Raw genomic sequence first — 24,700 nt, forward strand, 5'->3', positions numbered from 1 at the left:
ACCAAGCGCAGCTCTCCGCCGGCTGGAGTGGCGGCTGTCCTGCAGGAGCCGCTGCTCGGGAATCCGTACCTCCACGACCGAGGTTTTATGTGGCGGTCGGAAGAGAGGGCTGTGGCTGGTGAGGTGACCAGGGTCAGGGACCTGCTCGATGGCGGAGGAGCGGGCTGGATGGCGCCAGACACGCTGGCGCGGCGCCTAAACTCTGCCAACGTCCGCCACGCGGCCGATGCCATCGAGTCGCTAAAAACAGCTCTGGGCCCTGACTCCGTTAGGTGCATCGAGGAGGCTCAAGCACGTGGGGAGATCCCGTCCGATCTGACCCCCGTCCGGACGGAATTCCTCATCGGCGCCAAACCCCGGAACCTCCCTCGGGGGCCGGCGCCTCACAACTTGAGCCGCCTCGGGGAAATCCCCTCCGTGCCTTTCAGTTCCGCGCGGAGGGGTTTCCTGTACGGGCTGCTCCTGCACACCCTCAACTTTGCCATCCTCGCCGGCCGTCTGGACACGCCATGGCGTACCATCTTGCCGTCCGGAGGAGGCGGGGGTCCCCGATGGAGGGCACTCTACGCAGGGATCCTCCCACTATTCATCGGGGACTTGGCCTGGAGGGTGGTGCACGGAGCAGTGCCGTGCAACGAATTTTTAAGCCGGTTCACGGACTCCCAGGCCGCCTGCAATTTCTGCGGTCTGGAAGAGTCCGTGTTCCATGTTTTTATGGAATGCACAAGGTTGCAGCCCCTGTTTTATTATTTGAAGGGGCTGCTCCTGAAATTCTGGCTGCACTTCAGTCCCACTCTCCTGATCTTTGGGCACCCTGTGCGGAGGGGAGCGGGTAGGTCCGAAGGCCTCCTCGTAGGACTGCCCCTGGGCACGGCCAAGGGTGCCATCAGCCGGTCCAGGCAGCGGGCGGTCGAGGGGGTCGTTCAACCTGACTGCCTGCCTCTCTTCCGCTCTTACATCTGGTCCAGGGTGTCCTTGGAGATAGAGCACGCGGTGTCCACCGGTACGCTCGCGGCCTTCCGCGAGAGGTGGGCACCGGAGGGACTGGAGTGCATCATCACGCCCGGCAACCAAATTTTAATTTGATTTTACGTTTTAAAGTTTAATTTGTTTTCATTGCCGGTGCTTTTCGTGTCCCCCTCCCCTTTTATAGGGGGCACTGGAAAATTTGATTTTAGCGCCCCAAAAAAAAAACCCACAAAAAAAAAAAAAGGGGCCTTGAAAATGTCTGCTGTGTCACCCAGGTGGGTGGCATGGTTTTAATGTTTATGTTTTGCAGGTAAACTCCAAAAAGAGTTTCATGCACAAGGACCCCCAGGTCCCTCTGCATCTCAGCATGTTGTAATTTTTCCCATTCAAATAATATTCCCTTTTCCTGTTTTTTTTCCCAAGGTGGATGACCTCACACTTTCCGACATTGTATTCCATCTGCCAAACCTTAGCCCATTCGCTTAACCTATCTAAATCTCTTTGCAGCCTCTCTGTGTCCTCTACACAACCCGCTTTCCCACTAATCTTTGTGTCATCTGCAAATTTTGATACATTACACTCTGTCCCCTCTTCCAGGTCATCTATGTATATTGTAAACAGTTGTGGTCCCAGCACTGATCCCTGTGGCACACCACTAACCACCGATTTCCAATCTGGAAAGGACCCATTGATCGCGACTCTCTGCTTTCTGTTAGCCAGCCAATTCTCTATCCATGCTAATACATTTCCACTGACTCTGCATACCTTTATCTTCTGCAGTAACCTTTTGTGTGGCACCTTATCGAATGCCTTTTGGAAATCTAAGTACACCACATCCATCGGTACACCTCTATCCACCATGCTCGTTATATCCTCAAAGAATTCCAGTAAATTAGTTCAACATGATTTCCCCTTCATGAATCCATGCTGCGTCTGCTTGATTGCACTATTCCTATCTAGATGTCCCGCTATTTCTTCCTTAATGATAGTTTCAAGCATTTTCCCCACTACAGATGTTAAAATAACTGGCCTATAGTTACCTGCCTTTTGTCTGCCCCCTTTTTTAAACAGAGGCGTTACATTAGCTGCTTTCCAATCCGCTGGTACCTTCCCAGAGTCCAGAGAATTTTGGTAGATTATAATGAATGCATCTGCTATAACTTCCACTATCTCTTTTAATACCTTGGGATGCATTTCATCAGGACCAGGGGACTTGTCTACCTTGAGTCCCATTAGCCTGTCCAGCACTACCCCCCCAGTGATAGTGATTGTCTCAAGGTCCTCCCTTCCCACATTCCTATGACCAGCAATTTCTGGCATGGTTTCTGTGTCTTCCACTGTGAAGACCGAAGCAAAATAATTGTTTAATGTCTCAGCCATTTCCACATTTCCCATTATTAAATCCCCCTTCTCATCTTCTAAGGGACCAACATTTACTTTAGTCATTCTTTTCCATTTTATATATCTGTAAAAGCTTTTACTATTCGTTTTTATGTTTTGCGCAAGTTTACCTTCGTAATCTATCTTTCCTTTCTTTATTGCTTTCTTTGTCATTCTTTGCTGTCGTTTAAAATGTTCCCAATCTTCTATTTTTCCACTAACCTTGGCCACCTTATACGCATTGGTTTTAATTTGATACTCTCCTTTATTTCCTTGGTTATCCATGGCTAGTTATCCCTTTTCTTCCCGCCCTTCTTTTTCACTGGAATATATTTTTGTTGAGCACTTTGAAAGAGCTCCTTAAAAGTCCTCCACTGTTCCTCAATTGTGCCACCGTTTAGTCTGTGTTTCTAGTCTACTTTAGCCAACTCTGCCCTCATCCCACTCTAGTCCCCTTTGTTTAAGCATAGTACGCTTGTTTGATACACGACTTCCTCACCCTCAATCTGTATTACAAATTCAACCATACTGTGATCACTCATTCTGAGAGGATCTTTTACGAGGAGATCGTTTATTATTCCTGTCTCATTACACAGGACCAGATCTAAGATAGCTTGCTCCCTTGTAGGTTCTGTAACATACTGTTCTAAGAAACAATCCCGTATGCATTCTATGAATTCCTCCTCCAGGCTACCCCGTGCAATTTGATTCAATTCCAATTGGTCACAGTATGGTCAAGCTGTTTTTACAGATGTTCACATCAACTCCAATGACCTGCAGAGTACATCCAAACTCCGCCGAGGTTGAAGCACAGCAACCTTTTAAAGGACATGACATGTGATCTAGAACATGGCGTCCATAACGCTGTGATTCGTTCTGGTTAGTTGCACTTTTTGTGGGCGTTTTTTTGGGTGAGCGATATTGTGGGCGATATGTGTGCGAGGTTGTGAAATATGCTTTTTATGACAAAAAAAGGTGGGCGGGCGTTAATATTGAATCTCAGCGGTAAATCCATGTGGAAAGTAACACTGGGTGATATTATGGGCGTTGAATTCACCCATTCTGCTGATTTCGCCCCCAAAAATTGGCAGGCTGTCATTTTTTTCCCCAGCATTAAGCAGATGAGGAAAGTAATGGTCAGCGATAACTTTCTGAAAAATTCTCACCAGTTTCCATTTTGTGCCAAAATAGGCAATATATGGGCGTTAGACGTCATTTCAGCGGTAAAATGGGCGTTAAGTGGGCGTTAAGGATGCAAAAAAAGTGGAGGTTCTTGCCCCATGTCTTGCAGTCTTTCTCCTGAAGAACATAAGAACATGAGAAATAGGAGCAGGGGTAGGCCATTTGGCCCCTCGAGCCTGCTCCGCTATTCAATGGCTGATCTGATCATGGACTCAGCTCCATTTCCCTCCCCGCTCCCTTATCATTCAAAAATCTGTCTATCTCCGCAGTAAATATATTCAATGACTCAGTCTCCATAGCTCTCTGGGGCAGAGAATTCCATAGATTTACAACCCACTGAGAGAAAAAATGTCTCCTCATCTCAGTTTTAAATGGGCGGCCCCTTATTCTAAGACCTTGTCCCCTAGTTTTAATTTCCCGTATCTCAAACTATCCTCATAAGTCAACCCGCTCATCTCTGAAATCAACCTAGTGAACCTTCTCTGAACAGCCTCCAATGCACGCATATTCCTCCTTAAATATGGAGACCTAAATTGCACGCAGTACTCTAGGTGTGACTTCACCAATGCCCTGTACAGTTGTAGCATGACTTCTCTGCTTTTATACTCTATCCCCTTTACAATAAAGGCCAACATTCCATTTGCCTTCCTGATTACTTGCTGTACCTGCATACTAACGTTTTGTGTTTCATGCACAAGGACCCCCAGGTCTCTCTGTACTGCAGCACTTTGCAATTTTTCTCCATTTAAATTATAATTTGGTTTTCTATTATTTCTGCCAAAGTGGATAACCTCACATTTTCCCACATTATACTCCCTTAGCCTGTCTGTATCTCTTTGCAGATATTTTGTGTCCTCCTCGAAGTTTGCTTTCCCACCAATCTTTGTATCATCAGCAAACCTTGCTACATTACACTCGGTCCCTTCATCCAAGTCATTGATATAGATTGTAAATAGTTGAGGAACCAGCACCGATCCCTGCAGCACCCCACTAGTTACTGTTTGGCAACCGGAAAATGAACCATTTATCTCGACTCTCTGTTTTTTTATTAGTTAGCCAATCCTTTATCCATGCTAATATATTACCCCCAACCCCATGAGCTTTTATCTTGTGCAGTTAGTTCTTGTGGAAATCCAAATACACCACATCCACTGGTTCCCCCTTGTCTACCCTACTCGTTACATCCTCAAAGAGCTCCAGCAAATTTGTCAAACATGATTTCCCTTTCATAAAACCATGCTGACTCTGCTTGATTGAATTATGCTTTTCCAAATGTCCCGCAACTGCTTTCTTAATAATGGAATTATGGACTATGAATTAAATAACATTTTGAACATAAATTATTAATAATCAATATATTTTAATGCATTCTGATTTTAGAACAGTGATATGTCTAGTTCCAAACTCTAGTACTAATCCAAGTATTACAACAAACAACAACTTTTATTTATTTTGCGCCTTTAAGGTAACACAATGTCCCAAGGCCCTTCACAGGAGTGTTATCAAAAAAAAATTGACACCGATCCATATAAGATGTTTGGGCAGATGACAAAAAGCTTGGTCGAAGAGCTCAGTTTTAAGGAGGGTCTTAAAGGCGGAAAGAGAAGTAGAGAGGTGGAGAGATTTAGGGAGGGAATTCCAGAGCATAAGACCTCGGCAGCTGAAGGCACGACTGCCAATTGTGGATGATTTAAAATCAGGGATGTTCAAAAGTCCAGAATAGGTGTAGTGTAGAGGTCTAGGAGGATTATAGGGCTGGGGGACATTTCAGAAATAAGGAAGGGCATGACCATGGAGGGATTTGAAAGCAAAGATGAGAATTTTAAAATCAAGGCGTTGCTTAACTGGGAGCCAATGTAGATCAGCAAGCACAGGAGAAGTGGATGAGCATGACTTGGTGCGAGTTAGCACATGGGCGGTAGAGTTTTGGATGACCTCATGCTTATGGAGGGTAGAACTAGAGAGGCCGACCAGGGGTGCATTGTAATAGTCAAGCCTGGATGTAATAAAGGCATGGATGAGGATTTCAGCAGCAGATAAGTTGAGGTAAGGGCAGAGATGGGCGATATTACGAAGGTGGTGATAGAACGCATATGAGGTAGGAAGCTCAATTTGTGATCAACTATGACACCAAGGTTGCAAACAGACTTGGTCAGCCTTAGACAGTTGCAGAGGAGAGAGATCGAATCAGTGGAAATGGAATGGAATTTGTGGCCTGAACCAAAGACAATGGTTTCGGTCTTCCCGATATTTAATTGGAGAACATTTCTACTCATCAAGTGCTGGATGTTGGACAAGCAGTTTGATAGTATAGAGATGGTGGAGGGTTTACGAGTGGAAGAGGAGAGATAGAGCTGGCTATTATCAGTGTACATTTCAAAACTCACGTTGTGTTGCTGAATGATGTCACTGACAGGCAGCATGTAAATGAGAAATAGGAGGGATCCAAGGCTAGATCCTTGGGGAACACCAGAGGTGACAATGCAGGATCGGGAAGAGAAGCCATTGCAGGTGATTCTATGGTTACGGTTGGAAAGATAGCAATTAAACCAGGTGAGTTCAGTCCCATCCTGCTGGACGATGGTGGCGAGGCGTTGGAGCAGAATTTTGTGGTCAACCATGTCAAAGGCTGCAGACAGAGCCAGAAAGATGAGAAAAGATAGATTACTTTTGTTGTAGTCAATTGGGATGTCATTTGTGATGTTGGTAAGAGCAGTCTCAGTACTGCGGCAGGGGCAGAAGCCTGATTGGAGGGATTCAAACATGGAGTTCTGGAAAATATGGGCATGGATTTGGGAGGAGACAACACGTTCAAGAACTTGAGAGGAAAGGGAGGTTCGAGATGGGATGATAGTTTTGCAAAGACGGAGGGTTGAGGGTAGTTTTTTTGAAGAGAGGGGTGATGATGGCAGATTCAAAGGAAAGTGGGACAATACCGGAGGAGAACAGTGAACAATATCCACTGCCATGGGAGCCAGAAAGGAAAATTGGGTTGTCAGCAATTTATTAGGCATAGGGCCGAGAGAGCAGGAGGTCAGTCTCATTTACAGGATGATCTTTGAAAGGATATGAGGGGAGACAGGAGAGAAATTAGAGAAATATGCAAATTTAGGATTAGGGCAGGGGGAAAACGGAGAGGAAGTAAGGTCTGGTGAGCTGGGGGCGAGGGGAGCGAATTGAAAGCAGAAGCAGTTGAACGGATGTTGTCGATCTTCTTAGCAAAGTAGTCCATGAGCTCCTCACATTTATTGTTGGAGGTGAGGAAGGAGGCGGCAGGGGAGGATGGTTTGAGAAGACAGTTAGTGGTGGAAAAGAGAAGCCTGGTGTTATTTTTGCTGTCCTGGATGATCTTAGTGGACAGTTTTAGTGAATGAGAGCACGACCCGGTAGTGCTTTATATGATCTAGCCAAATCTGGTGATGGATGATTAGGCCAGTTGGCCACCAAAGACGTTCAAGTCTGCGTCCCTTGGACTTCAGGGAGCAGAAGTGAAGAGTATACCAGGAGGAACAACTAGGGTGAGAGAGTGTAATGATTTTAGTGGTGACAAGGTGTGAGACTGTCTTAACAATTTACTGAGTTCAGACTCATGGAACAGACAACTCAAGACAAGGATATCGTTTCCCCTCACGGGGCAACCTTTACTTGAAATTCAACAGAAGAATACAAGTAACATTCCAATAGCACCAATACACAGCAGTTCCTGAATAGATCTACACTGTAAGATTTACTTTACCTACAGTTTTTTACTTTACACTCAAGCAATTCTAAGCAAAAACTCACACGTAACTAATACTAATGGTGGTCAAGAGTCCGATAATTAGTCCATGCCTCTGTGGTTGGCAACTGACCAAGCTGCCCTCTCTCTAACTGCGATGACGTATTGTCTTCGCGCACTGTGATTATACTTAAGAATTTGGCAACCGGCCCACTGCGTGCATGTTCCAGACTATCAAAAAGTCTGCAGTTATTTTTTCTTTAATTAAAAATGTGTTATGTTCCAGTCCAGTGTAACTTCTGTAAGAACAGTTTGTTCTTGCAATCTAATCAATCTGTGGGTTTCAAAAATGATTTTGTAACTGCTGAAGTTCCCAATACTCAATAAAGAGTTCTTCTGGCCTCGCAAGATATACTGGATTGTAAGGATTTGACCACTTTTTAAGTTTGTCTATTTTGAATAGTTACAGTGAAAATAAAGCAGAAAATGATGTACTCTTACAAAGGGTATCAAAGGTGTGATTTATTATAGTATAGTATAGAATAGATTAATAGCATAATAGCATAGAAGGAAGCTATTCATCCCATCGTGCCTGTGCCAACTCTTTCAGAGCTTTCGAATAAGTTCCACTCCCCTGCTCTTTCCCCATAGCCCTGAAAATTTATAGAAGTAGGGAAGGAACTAGAATCTAGTAATCATTATATTATTAGAAATAAAATACACAGGGACACATGTAACAAAACCTGAACAAAAATATGACCTCAAAAGAGCAGATTTTGAGGAAATGCAAACATGAGTTTAATATCATGATGATGGCTAAGAGAATTGTATTAGATTTTTAGAAGTACTTAAGGAAATGTTGGTAAAGACTACAATATATATTTATCCCAACCAATCAAAATTTAAAAGACAGCAGAGTCCATTGTGGTTAATTAAGAATATACAGAGTAATATTAGGGAATGATGGAAGTGTTCAGTGGGGGGTGTGGGGTTGAAGTCATGATGACAATAACGATGGCAAGGGCAATGAGGAAGCTGCGGCCTGCTCCTATTGGCTCCACATTCATGCAAATAAAGTGTAAACACTTACCTTGTTGGTTGCAGCCTGCAGTGGTCCCTTTATGGATCATCTGTTAGGCCGCATGTAGACTAATGGCATTCAGACAAACAAATATTGCAAACGGGGCTTTGAACGGGTGCTACACCCCTTAATTGAACATGCAAAGAACCTACCACCTGTTTCGGATGTTGGCTCTAGAAGCCTACACCAATATGGTGGGTGGTGCACCTCCAGCTCATAATGAGTGTGCTCTTTCTGTCTGCCATATTGAAAGCTTCCGAGGTCATGTAGTGTTAATTAGCATGGGGCAGCTGGGGGCAAGGGCCATAATGAGCACATCTCTAGCATCCACCTTCTCCATGCAGCCCAAAACTCTAGTGTATGCGAGCTATGGGGTGGGAGGGGAAGGTTGCCCAAGATCCTGCCTCCCAACAAACATTGACCCTATCTTCCTCACCTCCCACCTCTCGACTTTGACTACACCAATTGTTAGCAAGTTCCACATTCTAACCAATCTCTGGGTAAAGAATATGAAGAGGATTTTATCTGGATGAAAAAAGATTGTTCCTGGAACACGTATTCTTTTGTGTATATTAATGATCTGTGTAAGGTGGCAGATCTGTTTTTTAATAGAAACATTTTATGATATTTCTTCAGATGTCCAGGCCATTTCCCTAGCCTGGACCCCACTGGTGGAACCCACATTAATTCATCTGGGAGGTCTCTATGCTCCAACTCATTTGATGTATTGGCCTCCACAGATACATTAGGTCCCACATGAAACAATGAAGCAAGAACTCCTGATGTAGGGATTCCTTGCTCCTGGCTGCATCCCCACCCTGCCAATGTCATTTGCTTTGTGAGGGGTGGATGGAGTCGCCTTCCCACCCTAATTCATCTGACCCGATCAGCATATCCTTCAATTCCTTTCTCCCTCAAGTACTTGTCTAGCTTCTTCTTAAAGGCATCTATATTTTTAGATTCAACTACACCAATTGTTAGCATTTTAACCAATCTCTGGATAAAGAATATAAATAGGATTTTATCTGGATGAAAAAAGATTGTTCCTGGAACACTTATTCTTTAGTGTATATTAATGATCTCTAGAATTATATTGCAAGAAAAATCTCATAAGCCTAAGGATATTATTAGAACAGAGAAAATAAGGAATAATGCACCTAAGTTGAGTATTTCGATCGTTAGATAGATGAGCAATGAGGCGAATAGGAAATTCAACTCAGATAAATGTAAAATTTCATATGACGGAACAAGAAGAAATATAGGCTGCAATTTTACGAACCTTGGTGGGTCCGTGGCGAACGACGTTGATGGCGGTTTCCGACTCCGCTGCTGTCTCCATTCCGGCTTCTGAAATGAAGTTTCTGTGATTGGGCTTGTTAAGCTTGTCCAGCATGTTTTCCGGCCAATTAAATGAAGAGGGTCTGGTGACATCATTCGATGATGTGTCATCAGCAGGTTTCCTTAAAGGGATCATGGTCAACTTTATTTTTGTCATTTGTGCTGTCAGTGTTCTACAGCATTGACTGCACAGAGGTGCATGGCTGTACCAGTATGCACGGAGGTCCTCTTCCCTTCCCATGGGTGGAAGAGATCTACCCAGGAGATCAACACAGCCTCGTTGCACATTGCAGAGGAGGGCACAAGCAGTGATATAGTTAGAATAACGTGGGTGCAGTGGCGCAAACCTTTCAATGATCTCAGTAGATCACAAAATGTTAGTACAAAGCCACACTCAATCTCATCCTACTGTGCCTCTCATCACATCCCCATCACTCTGCCTTCCCTATCCTACTCCTGCACAGCCTTACTCACACCAACTTACCTTGCACCTCCACCCATCCCTCTCTATCTACATTATCACTTCCCCATCTCACTAGCCATCCTCACACTCACTCTCATCCTAGTACAATCATACCAACTAACAACACACAAGGGTAGCCACTTGGGTGTTTAATGCAATGTTCATGTAAAATTTCTGTTAATATGGTGTCAAATATTGAAATCTTTATTTTCAACACTTTGCATTCTTGGACAGATCTGTGTGCACCTTTGGAAGTGGCTTAGTGAGTTGCAGTGAATGGTGAGACATAGCGGTACCCCCTGCAATGGTGATGAGTGTGAAAGGAATGGCTTGGGCATTGGAGGGACACTTTATGGTGTTGCTGTGGGGTGGTGCCAACCTAGCACATCATGTGGCAGCCATATGGCTGTACAGCATCAAGTGACAGTGCTGAAACCCCCGACATAGGAGGGAAAACCTGAGGAGCAGTGGAACATGGAAGCGTGAGCAGCCAGCCACTGCAGGGAGCAGCGTGAGCAGCTAAGAGAGGGCAACAAAGGAGAACAGGGCGAGTACATTCGACGTCACAGGAAAGCAGGAAAGTGATTGGTTGGTAAATTTTTTCTCTCTCTTTTCTCTCTCTTTTCTTGCTTTAAATTAAAGGCCTTAGATTAGGGGCTGGGATTAACAACAAAAAACTAAATCTAATTAATTAAATACATCAGAGATGGCAGAACAGACTATGTGTTTCTGTTGTTGCATGTGGGAGCTGGTTGTCCAAATTGAGATCCATCATGACCACGTTTACAGCAAATGTTTGCAGCTCGAGGAACTTAGGCTCCATATTGATGAGCTGCAATCCGAGCTGCAGACACTACGACACATCAGGGAGGGGGGAGTTATCTGGACGCTGCGATCCAGGAGCTAGTCACACCAATTAGAGTAATTAATTCAAATCCGATCTATGGTCAGGGACAGGAATGTATGACTACGAGTGAGGAAGGTATGGGGCCTCAGGATGGAGTGATGGAGGAGTCTCAGCCCTTGCTCTTGTCCAACAGGTTCGAAGCTCTTACTCCCTGTGTGGACGAGAGCAGGGACTGCAGGGAGGATGAGCAAACTGACCACAGCACCGCGGTACAGGAGGCCATTCAAGTGGGGGAGTAAAAAGAAACATTGTAGTGGTAGGGGACAGCATCATTAGTGGGATAGATATGGTTCTCTGCAGCTGAGAGCATGAGTCCCGAAGGCTGTGTTGCCTGCTCGGTGCCAGGGTTAAGGGAAAAAGTAAAAAAATTCTCTAGAGACAATTCACTTCCTCTGCTTGACTGCATTATGATTTTCTAAATGTCATGCTACTACTTGCTGTGAGACTCCACAGCTTCATTGGTCCATTAATGGGCCTCCAAGGCTGAGTATTATGTCAGGACTATAAATCACATCATTACCAGGGTCCTCCAGAATCACTAAAAAGGAAGAGAGTAGCTAAAGGAAATGTTGGTCCCATCGAGGATGAGACTTGGGAATTAATAATGGGAAACAGGGAAATGGCAAAGATTTTGAACACATATTTTGTATCGGACTTCAGGGTAGAAGAAACTAAAAGGATCCCCAAAATTGATAATCAATGGGCTTTTGGTGGGGGCGGGGGGGGTGGGGGGGGGGTGCGGACTTAAAACAATCACTATCACTAGAGAAAAAGTACAAGGCAAACTAATGGGATTAAAAATGGACAAGTCCCCTGGACCCGATGGCCAGCATCCTCGGGTCTTAAAAGTAGTGGCTGCAGAGAAAGTGGATGCATTGGTTGTAATCTACCAAAATTCCCTGGATTCTGGAGAGGTCCCAGTGCATTGGAAAACTGCAAATGTAACACCCTTATTTGAGAAAGGTTGGAGACTGAAAGAAGGAAACTATAGACCAGTTAGCCTAACATCTGTCATTGGGAAAATGCTGGAGTCCATTATTGAGGAAGTATTGCAGGACATTTAGAAAACCATAATGCAGTCAAGCAGAGTCAGCATGGTTTAATGAAAGGGAAATCATGTTTGCCAAATTTCCTGGAGTTCTTTGAGGATGTAACGAGCAGGGTGGATAAAGGGGAACTGGTAGATGTTGAGTATTTGGATTTCTAGAAGGCATTCGATAAGGTGCCATATAAAAGGTTACTGCACAAAACAAGAGCTCACGGGGTTGGGGTTAAAATGCATGGGTAGAGGATTGGCTAAAGAACAGAAGGCAGAGAGTTGGGATGAATGGGTCATTTTCAGGTTAGCAAACTGTAACTAGTAGGGTGCCACAGGGATCGGTGCTGGGGCCTCAACTATTTACAATCTATATCAATGACTTGGATGAAGGGACCGAGTGTAATGTAGCAAGGTTTGCTGATGATACAAAGATAAGTGGGAAAGCAAGTTTTGAGGAGGACACAAATAATCTGCAAAGGGATATCGGGGCCAATTTTCCACATTGCCGATTCTTGGTGCAATTGTAGAGGTACATCCAAATTTTTAGTGGCCGACTGCGGCAAAAAAAATGTTGCAAGTTTCGCCGGAATGAACTTCCATTTTAGAGCGAGGCACATAGACCTTAAGCTCTGTGGGTGGAGCTTAAGGTCTATGCCAAAAAAACGGAGGTTGCCAGGGTAACGAGGAACAAACTGAAGAGCTGAGACTGCAAAGTGAAACATACAAGATGCAGCACGACATAAGCAATTGTAGAACCCCAGTGTCGCTACTACCCCGGGGGATTTGGCAGATGGAGCATAATGTGGGAAAATGTGAGGTTATCCACTTTGGTAGGAAAAATATAAAAACAAATTCTTATTTAAATGGAGAGAGATTACAAAATGCTGCAGTAAAGAGGGATCTGGGGGTTCTTGTGCAAGAGCACAAAAAGTTAGCATACAGATACAGCAAATAATTAAGAAAGCAAATGGAATGTTGGCCTTTACTGCAAGGAGGCTAGAGGATAAAAGTAGGGAACTCCTGCTACAACGGTACAGAATGTTGGCGAGACAACATCTGGAATACTGCGTACAGTTTTGGTCTCCGTATTTAAGGCGGGATATACTTGCATTGGAGGCAGTTCAGAGTAGGTTCCCGAGGTTAATTTCTGAGATGAAGGGATTGACTTATGAAGAAAGGTTGAGTAGGTTGAGACTATACTCATTGGAATTTAGAAAAATGAGAGGTAATCTTATTGAAATATATAAGATTCTGAGGGAGCTTGACAGGGTAGATTCAGAGAGAATGTTTCCTCTTGTGGGGGAATCTAGAATTAGGGGGCATATTTTCTGAATAAGGTGTCGCTCATTTAAAACGGAAATTAGGAGGAATTCCTTCTCTCAGAGGTTGTGAATCTGTGGAATACCCAGAGAGCTATGGAGGCTGGGTCATTGAATATATTTAAGGTGGCGATAGACATATTTTTGATAAATAAGGGAGTCAAGAGTTATAGGGAGAGGGCAGGGAAGTGGAGTTGAGGCAAAGATCAGATCAGCCGTGATCTTATTGAATGGCAGAGCAAGCTCGATGGGCCAGGTGGTCAACTAATGTTCGTATTTCTTATGTTCTTATGTTCTTTTGTTCTCTATGACATTAATTACCAACCCTAAATGGCTGCGGCGGAAAAAAATCGTAATAACGTCATCAATCCAACAAGTTAACAATCGTCATTAAGTTGAATGGGGAGCCTCACAGACTGTCATCAGCGTTGAGGATGCCAATTTTCCTGTAAATTGTAAAGAATCTCATTTAATGCCAGCTGTGGCTCAGTGGGTAACACTCTGGCCTCTGAATCAGGAGATTGTGGTTTCAAGTCCCAGTCCAGGAACATGAGCACAAAAAATTCCAGGCTGACACTCCAGTGCCATCTGAGGGAGCACTGCACTGTCAGAGGTGCCGTCTTTCGTTAAACCAAGCCGTGTCTGCTCTCTCAAGTGGACGTAAAAGATCCCATGGCACTATTTTGAAGATGAGCAAAAGAGTTATCTCTGGTGTTCTGGCCAATATTTATCCCTCAATCAACATAACAAAAAACAGATTAACTGATAATTATCACATTGCGGTTTGTGGGAGCTTGCTTGTGCGCAAATTGTCTGACACGTTTCCTACATTACAACAGTGACTACACTCCAAAAAGTACTTCATTGGCTGTAAAAGGCTTTGAGACATCCGGTGGTCATGAAAGGCGCAATATGAATGCAAGTCTTTCTTTTTCTTTTACTCCACATTTCTTGGATTAAAAAAAATAAGATTGATGTGTGGCCTCAGTGCATCATTGTAATGATGCGACTTCCCAGCAATTTCTGGCTCTACATGTTTATGTTAATCTCAGCTGCCATGTTCATCATTATCTTAACTCCTGTGAACTTGAACAACTGTACACTTTCCTGAAGTCAATTTTCTATGAATAAGCTGTGTTGATTTAAGGAACAATCTTCTGAAAACAGGAAATAGTATATCACCTCTTCATAATATCTGCACTTGCCAAGTATCAATGCACTATTTCAGCTACGTTGCTGTAATATTCTTGAATGTGTCAAGGCTAGTTCATAATTTACTTTAAATAATTGTGCCATTCATTCAGGAAATTTACAGTTTTGGCTTTTCATCCTCAATTATTGGCTAATTCTGTAATTTTAAGGGCTGGATTTTGGGCTCTTTGGATTTCGGGGCGTTAAAGTTAGCGCCTGAAAATAGGTTGTGCCTCCGACTGCAAGTTTCGGCGAAAATGTAAGTTGGAGGAGCGTTGGCGTTAAGTCAGGCATTTCACAACAGACGTTGTGAGCCCGAGCCAAAACTTGCGGCGGTAAAGAAGTTTCATTGTTTTTTAGTGCCCTGCAACATAATGTTTATATTGTATGGTTTTATTTTGTTGGGGATGTTTTTGTGACTTTGTTGCAGTAAAATTTATGACTCATCATTTGCCATTGGTATTTTGTGCATCATTCCAACGTTCACCAGAGATGTGTCTTTACGGGTCTGCCTGTAGGAGATGGCATATCTTTGTCAGCACTTCCTTTTGGAAGTGCAGCCTTCTCACACACTGCTCCTCAGAGAGCTGGAGGTCTGAGCTTTGGTGCCTGTAAACCCATGGGGGTAAGCCCTCCTCCCCGGACGTCTTTGGCTTCTCATCATCTGTGAGCCGACATGGCCAAGAGTCCTTCCTCTAGCTTGACACTGCCTGGCAATAGCATGGAGCATGATATGCTGGAGAACTAGTAATGTCCCCATTAAATTCTCTCACTGAAGTTGTAAGGGCACTGTAATGATCGATAAAAGTGAAGTTTGCAAATTGGAGTTTCACACAGCATTATGTGCGCAACCATTGTCGTCAATATGACCTGCGATGCAGGATCCTTATCCCTCCATTTAAAAATGCTGCCAAGACTGCCTGCCGCATCCTGGGCCATCTGTTTTTTTCAGACGTTTCCTGGGATGGGTGTTAAATGAGGCATTAAGGCCGAATGTTCCATCCGGGGCACGAGCGCAGCATTCCACGACGATTGATGTAATCATCATGCTAAAAAAGGAGGATGCGGTGGTAAGTTTTTGTGCCGACGCAAACCAATTGCCGAATCTTCTGCCAGGGCGGTAAATCCTGGATATTTGGCATAATGCCCCAAAACAGCATTTAACGTCCCGCCGGGGCGCTAATCCAGACGCAAATGAGCCGAAAATCCAGCCCAGTGCACAAGATGTAAATAATGTTAATCTGTAATAGTTTGGTGCATGTGATCACGAAGGTTAATTCAAGAAGAGGTCTCCAGAATCTAGTCCCGATTCCTCCATACGAACAATGACTGTTTGTTACATCAATAACAGCTGAAGGAATATTGGCCAAACCATTCAACTTTAAAAATGCTCAAGGTTGGGCAAACTAAATAGCAAATACTGTCACTATGGCCAAATGTAACAATATATTAAGGTACAGTCAGCATTCACCAAAGCGAACCACTCTGGAGCATCCATGATGCTGAGGATGTCATGAATAGCACGTTTAGTGAATTGGTCACACCGCAGGTAAAGGTTGCACAGCCAGATAGGGAATGGGTGACCATCAGGAAGAGCAAGGGAAGGCAGGTAGTGCAGGGGTCCCCTGCGGTCACCTCCCTCCAAAACAGATACACCGTTTTGGGTACAGTTGAGGGAGTTGGCTCATCAGGGGAAAGCAGCAGCAGCCAAGTCCATGGCACCAGGGGTGGCTCTGCTGCACAGAGGGCAGGAAAAAGCGTGGGAGAGCTATAGTGATAGGTAATTCCAGTGTGAGGGGAATAGATAGACGTTTTTGCGGCCGCAAACAAGACTCCAGGATGGTATGTTGCCTCCCTGGTGCAAGAGTCAAGGATGTCTCAAAGCGGCTGCAGCGCATTCTGGAGGGGGAGGGTGAACAGCCAGCTGTTGTGGTGCATATAGGTACCAACGATATAGGTAAAAAATGGGATGAGTTTAGGGAGCTAGGAGTTAAATTAAAAAGTAGGATCTCAAAGGTAGTAATCTCAGGAATGCTAACAGTGCCATGTGCTAGTCAGAGCAGAAATTGCAGGATAGCTCAGATGAATACATGGCTTGAGGAATGGTGCAAGGGGGAGGGATTCAAATTCCTGGGACATTGGAACCAGTTCTAGGGGAGGTGGGACCAATAAAAACCGGACGGTCTGCACCTGGGCAGGACCGGAACCGATGTCCTTGGCGGTGTGTTTGCTAGTGCTGTTGGGAAAGGTTTAAAGTAAGATGGCAGGAGGATGGGAATCTATACAGGGAGGCAGAGGGAAGTAAAAAGGGGGCAGAAGCAAAAGGTAGGAAGGAGAAAAACAAGAGTGGAGGCCAGAGAAATCAAGGGCAAAAATCAAAAAGGGCCACATTACAACATAGTTCTAAAAAGACAAAGAGTATTAAAAAAAGAAGTCTGAAGGCTCTGTGTCTCAATGCGAGGAGCATTCATAATAAGGTGGATGAATTAAATGTGCAGATAGCAGTTAACGGATATGGTGTAATTGGGATTACGGAGACATGGCTCCAGGGTAACCAAGGCTGGGAACTAAACATCCAGGGGTATTCCAATATTCAGGAAGGATAGACAGGAAGGAAAAGGAGGTAGGGTAGCGTTACTGGTGAACGAGGAGATTAATGCAATATAGTAAGGAAGGACATTAGCGTGGATGATGTGGAATCTATATGGGTAGAGCTGCGAAACACCAAAGGGCAGAAAACGCTAGTGGGAGTTGTGTACAGCCCATCAAACAGTAGTAGTGAGGTTGGGGACAGCATCAAACAGGAAATTAGGGACACATGCAATAAGGGTACAGCAGTTATCATGGGTGACTTTAATCTCTGTATGGATTGGGCTAACCAAACTGGGAGCAATACTGTGGAGGAGGAGTTCCTGGAGTGTATAAGGGATGGTTTTCTAGACCAATATGTCGAGGAACCAACTAGAGAGCAGGCCATCCTAGACTGGGTCTTGTGTAACGAGGGAGGATTAATTAGCAATCTGGTTGTGCGAGGCACCTTGGGGAAGAGTGACCATAATATGGTAGAATTCTTCATTAAGATGGAGAGTGACACTGTTAATTCAGAGACTAGGGTCCTGAACTTAAAGAAAGGAAACTTTAACAGTATGAGATGTGAATTGGCTAAGATAGACTGGTGAATTATACTTAAACAGTTGACGGCGGATAGGCAATGGCAGACATTTAAAGATCACATGGATGAACTACAACAATTGTACATCGCTGTGTGGCGTAAAAATAAAAAAGGGAAGGTGGCTCAACTGTGGCTAACAAGGGAAATTAGGGATAGTGTTAAATCCAAGGAAGAGGCATATAAATTGGTCAGAAAAAACAGCAAACCTGAGGACTGGGAGAAATTTAGAATTCAGCAGAGGAGGACAAAGGGTTTAATTAGGAGGGGGAAAATAGAGTATGAGAGTAAGCTTGCAGGGAACATAAAAACTGACTGCAAAAGCTTCTATAGATATGTGAAGAGAAAAAGATTAGTGAAGACTAATGGAGGTCCCTTGCAGTCAGAATCAGACGAATTCATAATGGGGAACAAGGAAATGGCAGACCCATTGAACAAATACTTTGGTTCTATCTTCACTCAGCAAGACACGAATAACCTCCCGAAAATACTAGGGGACCGAGGGTCTAGTGAGAAGGGGGAACTGAGGGAAATCTTTATTAGTCAAGAAATGGTGTTATGAAAAATGAATGGACTGAAGGCCTAGGGCCTGATAGTCTGCATCCCAGAGTATTTAAGGAAGTGGCCCTAGAAATAGTAGATGCATTGATGGTCATTTTCCAACATTCCATGGACTCTGGATCAGTTCCTATGGATTGGTGTGCAGCTAATGTAACCCCACTTTTTAAAAGAGGAGGGAGAGAGAAAACAGGGAATTATAGACCGGTTAGCCTGACATCAGTGGTGGGGAAAATGCTGGAGTCAATTATTAAAGATGTAATAGCAGCGCATTTGCAAAGCAGTGACAGGATCGGTCCAAGTCACCATAGATTTATGAAAGGGAAATCATGCTTGACAAATATTCTAGAGTTTTTTTGAGAATGTAACTAGTAGAGTGGATAAGGGAGAACCAGTAGATGTGGTGTATTTGAACTTTCAAAAGGCTTTTGACAAGGTCCCACACAAGAGATTAGTGTGCAAAATTAAAGCACATGGTATTGGGGGTAATTAAAGCACATGGTATTGATGTGGATAGAGAACTGGTTGGCAGACAGGAAGCAAAGAGTGGGATAAACAGGTCCTTTTCAGAATGGCAGGCAGTGACTAGTGGGGTGCCGCAAGGTTCAGTGCTGGGACCCCAGCTATTTACAATATACATTAATGATTTAGACGAAGGAATTGAATGTAATATCTCCAAGTTTGCAGATGACACTAAGCTGGGTGGCAGTGCGAGCTGCGAGGAGGATGCTAAGAGGCTGCAGGGTGACTTGGATAGATTAGGTGATTGGGCAAATGCATGGCAGATGCAGTATAATTGTGGATAAATGTGAGGTTATCTACTTTGGTGGCAAAAACAGGAAGGTAGATTATTAGCTGAATGGTGACAGATTAGTAAAAGGGGAGGTGCAACGAGACCTGGGTGTCATGGTACATCAGTCATTGAAGATAGGCATGCAGGTACAGCAGGCAGTAAAGAAAGCAAATGGCATGCTGGCCTTCATAGCAAGCAGAATATAGGAGCAGGGAGGTCTTCCTGCAGTTGTACAGGGTCTTGGTGAGACCACACCTTGAGTGTTGTGTGCAATTTTGGTCTTCTAATCTGAGGAAGGACGTGCTTGCTATTGAGGGAGTGCAGCGAAGGTTCACCAGACTGATTCCCGGGATGACAGGACTGACATATGAGGAAACACTGGAACGGCTAGGCTTACTCACTGGAATTTGGAAAAATGAGAGGGGATCTCATAGAAATGTATACAATTTTCACGGGACTGGACAGGTTAGATGCAGGAAGGATGTTCCCGATGTTGGGGATGTCCAGAACCAGGGGTCACAGTCTAAGGATAATGGGTAAGTCGTATAGGACCAAGATGAGGAGAAACTTTTTCACCCAGAGAGTTGTGAACCTGTGGAATTCTCTGCCACAGAAAGTTGTTGAGTCCAGTTCGTTGGACATATTCAAAAGGGAGTTAGATGTGGCCGTTACAGCTAAAAGGATCAGGCGGTATGGATGGAAGGCTGGGGTGGGGTACTGTGGTTGAATGATCAGCCATGATCATATTGAATAGTGGTACAGGCTCGAAGGGCCGAATGGCCTGCTCCTGCACCTATTTTCTATGTTTCTATGTTTCTATGAATCAGGTTGTCCACAAACTCATCTTCAATATAAATCTTCAGTACACCATTGTAACATATTCAAGAGCAAATACCATGCCTTTGTTCAGTGAAAACAATTATTTTTTGCAATATCAGACATAAATCATAAGGAATCTTACTGACCTCAACAGTTTGATAAATTTTTTATTTTTTCATTTTTTAAACAGCACCTGCACCATCAAAATTCACAGTTAAATGTTGAGAATTTTACCAACTGTAGCGCTGCTTAACAAATTGCTTTAAAATAATATTTAACTCCCATTCCTCCATTTGCCTTCCAATACCTGGCTCCCTAATCCAATTATTACACTCCCATGCGACAAACCTGATGCTCATCTGTTATTCTTACTGATCAGTCACTTATTCCTGGCACCCTTTCCCATAAATATTCCGTTTCCCTCTTGTGGCAAGACCCTTTCAAGAATCATCAAAAAAATTGTCAGAATCTTTTCAATTTCCCTAACCCTTCTTTCTCCTATTTTCTAAATGATACTCTAATTTGACTTAAATTTTCTTTATTTTGTTGTACATGACTTCACTTATTTTGCTCCCACGATGTATTTGGTGATGTATATTTTCAATGCATACTATCTGCAATGGTGGAGTCCTGTGCCCTGAGTTATCATTTTAAAGTGCTACCATTAAATTATGGAACTATAATCAATATTTGACCTTCTAAATAACCCCAAGACTGCACCTTCTCCATTTTTCAATGTCATCTGCAGAGTGATTGACAAAGCTACTATCTGAAATGTAGTAGCAGGTGTAGGATTAGTTGCTCAGTAATGCATCCCTTTAGATTTGTTACTATTCATGTAGCTAAGTATAGCACTACATAGAATATACAGCACAGAAACAGGCCAGTCCATGCCAGCATTTATGCTTCACACGAGCCTCCTCCCAACTTTCCTCATCTAATTCTAGGGGTGACCTAATAATGGTCTTTAAAATTATAAAAGGCTTTGATAGAGTAGATACAGAGAGAGTGTTTCCACTTATGGGGAACTAGAGGCCATCAATACAAAATAGTCACCAAGAAATCAAATAGGGAATTCAGAAGAAACTTCTTTACCCAGAGAGTGGTGAGAATGTGAAACTTGCTACCACAGGGAGTGGTTGAGGTGAATAACATAAATGCATATAAGGCAAGGCTAGATTAACATATGATTTATCCTTAGCCCCCTCCTATTTCTCGTCTACATGTTGCCCCTTGGCAACATCATCTGAAAACACAGCATCAGTTTCCACATGTACGCTGATGACACCCAGCTCCATCTCACTACCACTTCTCTCGACCCCTCCACGGTCTCTAAATTGTCAGATTGCTTGTCCGGCATACAGTTCTGGATGAGCAGAAATTTTCTCCACTTGAATATTGGGAAGACTGAAGCCATTGTTTTCGGTCCCCACCACAAACTCTGTTCCCTAGTCACTGACTTTATCCCTCTCCCCAACTTCGGTCTGAGGCTGAACCAGACTGTTCGCAACCTTGGTGTCATATTTTACTCTGAAATGAGCTTTCGACCACATATCCGCAGCATAACTAAGGGTGTGATTGCACTGGAGAAGGTACAGAGGAGATTTATGAGGATGTTACCAGGAGTGGAGAATCTAAGTTAGGAGGACAGATTAGATAGGCTGGATTCGTTTTCATTGGAACAGAGGGGAGACCACATTGAGTTGCATAAAATTATGAGGGGCCTAAATATAGTGGATAGAAAGGACTTATTTCCCTTAGCAGAGGGGTCAACAACCAGTGAGCATAAATTTAAAGTAATTGGTAGAAGGTTTAGAAGGAATTTGAGGGGAAATTTCTTCACACACAGGTTTGTGGAGTTCTTGAACTCAGTGCCTGAAAGGGTGGTAGAGGCAGAAACCCTCACCACATTTAAAAAGGACTTGGCTTTGCACCTGAAGTGCCGTAACCTGCAGGGTTACGGACCTAGTACTGGAAAGTGGGATTGGGCTGGATAGCCTCTTGTTGGCCGGCATAGACACGATGGGCCGAAATGGCCGCCTTCCGTGCTGTAAACTTCTATGAAACTATGACTCTATGAAATATAAAATATAAACATTACTTTTGATCAGCCCACCATCCTTTTCCCCATTCCCTCTTTTTCTAACATTTTATTATTTTATAATTTCTGTCTGCGCTAATATAATCCATCTATTTTAATTTTTGATACTTTAAAATATGTTTAAAGCCTGTTTTCGTTAGCCTCACACACCCAACCATCCATTTTGAGAATGGGGGCAATATTTAAGTAATTTTCCTTTTGTTGCAACAACCATTTTTTTTAAACTGTTAAAACACTGCAAGTACAAATAAAGAGAAGGATGTCCTACCGTAGTTAGCTGTAGGGCTGCTAAAGTTGACCTCAATGTAGCTGAGATAGAACTTCATGTTCCTGGATCACTGTTCAGTGACACCTGCTGGAAATTGTACATGTGTGGACAGATGAGATTAGGATTGGACAGAGCTGCGATGCCACACCCCGCCCTGTCTCGCCCGATGATTGATTTTTTTTTTATAGTTCATCTCAGGATGTGATGTAGTTGCAAGGCCAGTATTTATTGCCCATCCCTACCCTCCCTGAGAAGGTGGTGGTGAATCACTGCAGTCCATGTGATATTCTTTATAGAAGTGCAATATAACTGAGTGGCTTGCTAGACCACTTCAGAGGGCTGTAAAGAGCCATCCATGTTGGTGTGAGATCTATCATCGACATGAAAAAAACACATCACAACAGAAGAGCTACCCTTGGAGCTTTCCTGTAGACAAAGGGGAGAATCAGGTAGAATGTCAGTAATGCAGTTAATTGGCCCCTTGTCAACCATCCTACCTGCTTTCCTGAGCTTCTGTGTTAGAGTTCTCACCCACTGGTGCACAGAGAGAATAACAAGTGTAACCGTATCACACATTTACTGTTATATCCGAGTGTGAAATTAGGTTATCACTGGCCCTGGTATTGTTTGTTCCCAGTAACCATCAGTAGAAACTTTTTATAACCCAGTTATTCTGTTTATTTTTAATGACCAATTCATAAATGTTTATGAGGGTAAACTGGTAAAAATATTTACCTGAATGCAGTTGAAGCTCCTTGTAAAAGCTTGAAAAGAAATTGCCTCAAATTTATTTCACTAATGAGCATGACCTTGCAAGGGTAAAAAAAACATTAACTTACTGGCTGAAAATCATTGCAGTGTGGCGCTCTTTGATGTGAAAGATTGGTTGGAACTTCTCTTTCCCTTTGAGATTTTATACAGTGCATACAAATAAAAATACTGAATACGGATTCCTTCAATGAATATCAGCACATCTTAAAAACTGTGCATTTCTAAAGTGATAATTTTCAGGTGCGAAATATAATTTTTAACTTTTATTATACAAAGAAATGTTACCCTCTAAAAGCTAAATTTAACAACATTGTTTAAAAGATGAAGAGGCCTAGTGGGGAAATTGCATAGTGCCCCGTTTGGGGGCAGTAACAACTGCGAAGTGTGGAGGTCCTGCCCCGCTCGCGATATTGTATTGGGATTACCACCCCCGAGACCAAGTGGAGCGCAAATTAACGTGCTCCATTTGCTCTGTGGAGCGCAAGCTGGGTGGAAGCGAAATGGGATGCGTAGCGCTGCCGCGTAGGAGGAGCCCTCCCCTTCATTAAAGGGGAGGGCCAAGTTGCGGACACTGCGGCTCCCTACATGTACCACTGGGGAGCTGGGTGCTGTGGCATCAGATCGCAGTATGGACCCTGTGTTCCACGCTGCAACGGGCAATAAGTCGGACGATTTTTTTTTTTCCAATGCCACCTCCCCTTTAATGAGAGCCCAGCAAATGGCTTACAGCCCAGTACATGCCCCTTGAAGTTATCACTGTCATTGCCCGGCACAGCTTCAGGGGCTGCTTCCAAATTTTCGCTCCAGGGCAAAAATGAGTCGCTGTACACGGTGATGACATTGTCAGCGTTGGTGCAGTGGAACGGGACGCTACAAGTTACCACAACCGCTAAACTCTTGCAGAATTTAGTGGGAGTCGTTAGCGGTGCCGTGCCTGGGTGTAAAGTTGTTTGCGCCTCCTGTGAGCGCCCCCCAGTGGCAGTAAATGAGGTGCAATTGACCCAAATTTCTCTCCCTTAGTCCAGGACAAAGATTAAGTGAAGGCCTTTACTTTATTCACGTTACAAATGTTAGTTCATTAATAGAATTAAAAATCATAGAATCATAGAGAAGATCGCTGGGCTATCTATCGTCCATCTATCACCCAAATAGGCAGGCTATCGCCCATTTTACCTGAAAAGTGGAAAGTTGGGCCGGGACATTGCCTAAACATCGCCAGCGCAACTTTCGGCACAAAAGAATTTTACATCACCGAGTTGATCGCCCACCGCAACTTTCGCCACATCGCCCACACATTGCCGGGCTGATCGCACACCAAGAAGATCGCTGGAAATTGCTGGAGAAAAGCTGCTCCTATCTGGTACTCTTCACAGAATGCGGCACTATGGACGCCATTTTGAATGTCGGAGGAAGTGAGAGGCTGCTTAAAGAAGGGGCTTATCGGTGTAATGTCTGATAGCACTCTAGTAATGACTCCACGACGTAAGGTATTGCACTTGAACTGTTGTGACCTTAGTCCATTTATTGCAGTTCCTGAATGAGGTTACAGTAAGGTGGGCTCCCTTTTATACCTGGTCACCTGCGGTGTGCAAGTGACCTCTAGGTCTCCACCAGTTGCACCCTCTGGTGGTATA

This window comes from Pristiophorus japonicus, chromosome 1 (genome assembly GCF_044704955.1).
Source record: "Pristiophorus japonicus isolate sPriJap1 chromosome 1, sPriJap1.hap1, whole genome shotgun sequence".
In the NCBI taxonomy this organism is placed as follows: domain Eukaryota; kingdom Metazoa; phylum Chordata; class Chondrichthyes; family Pristiophoridae; genus Pristiophorus; species Pristiophorus japonicus.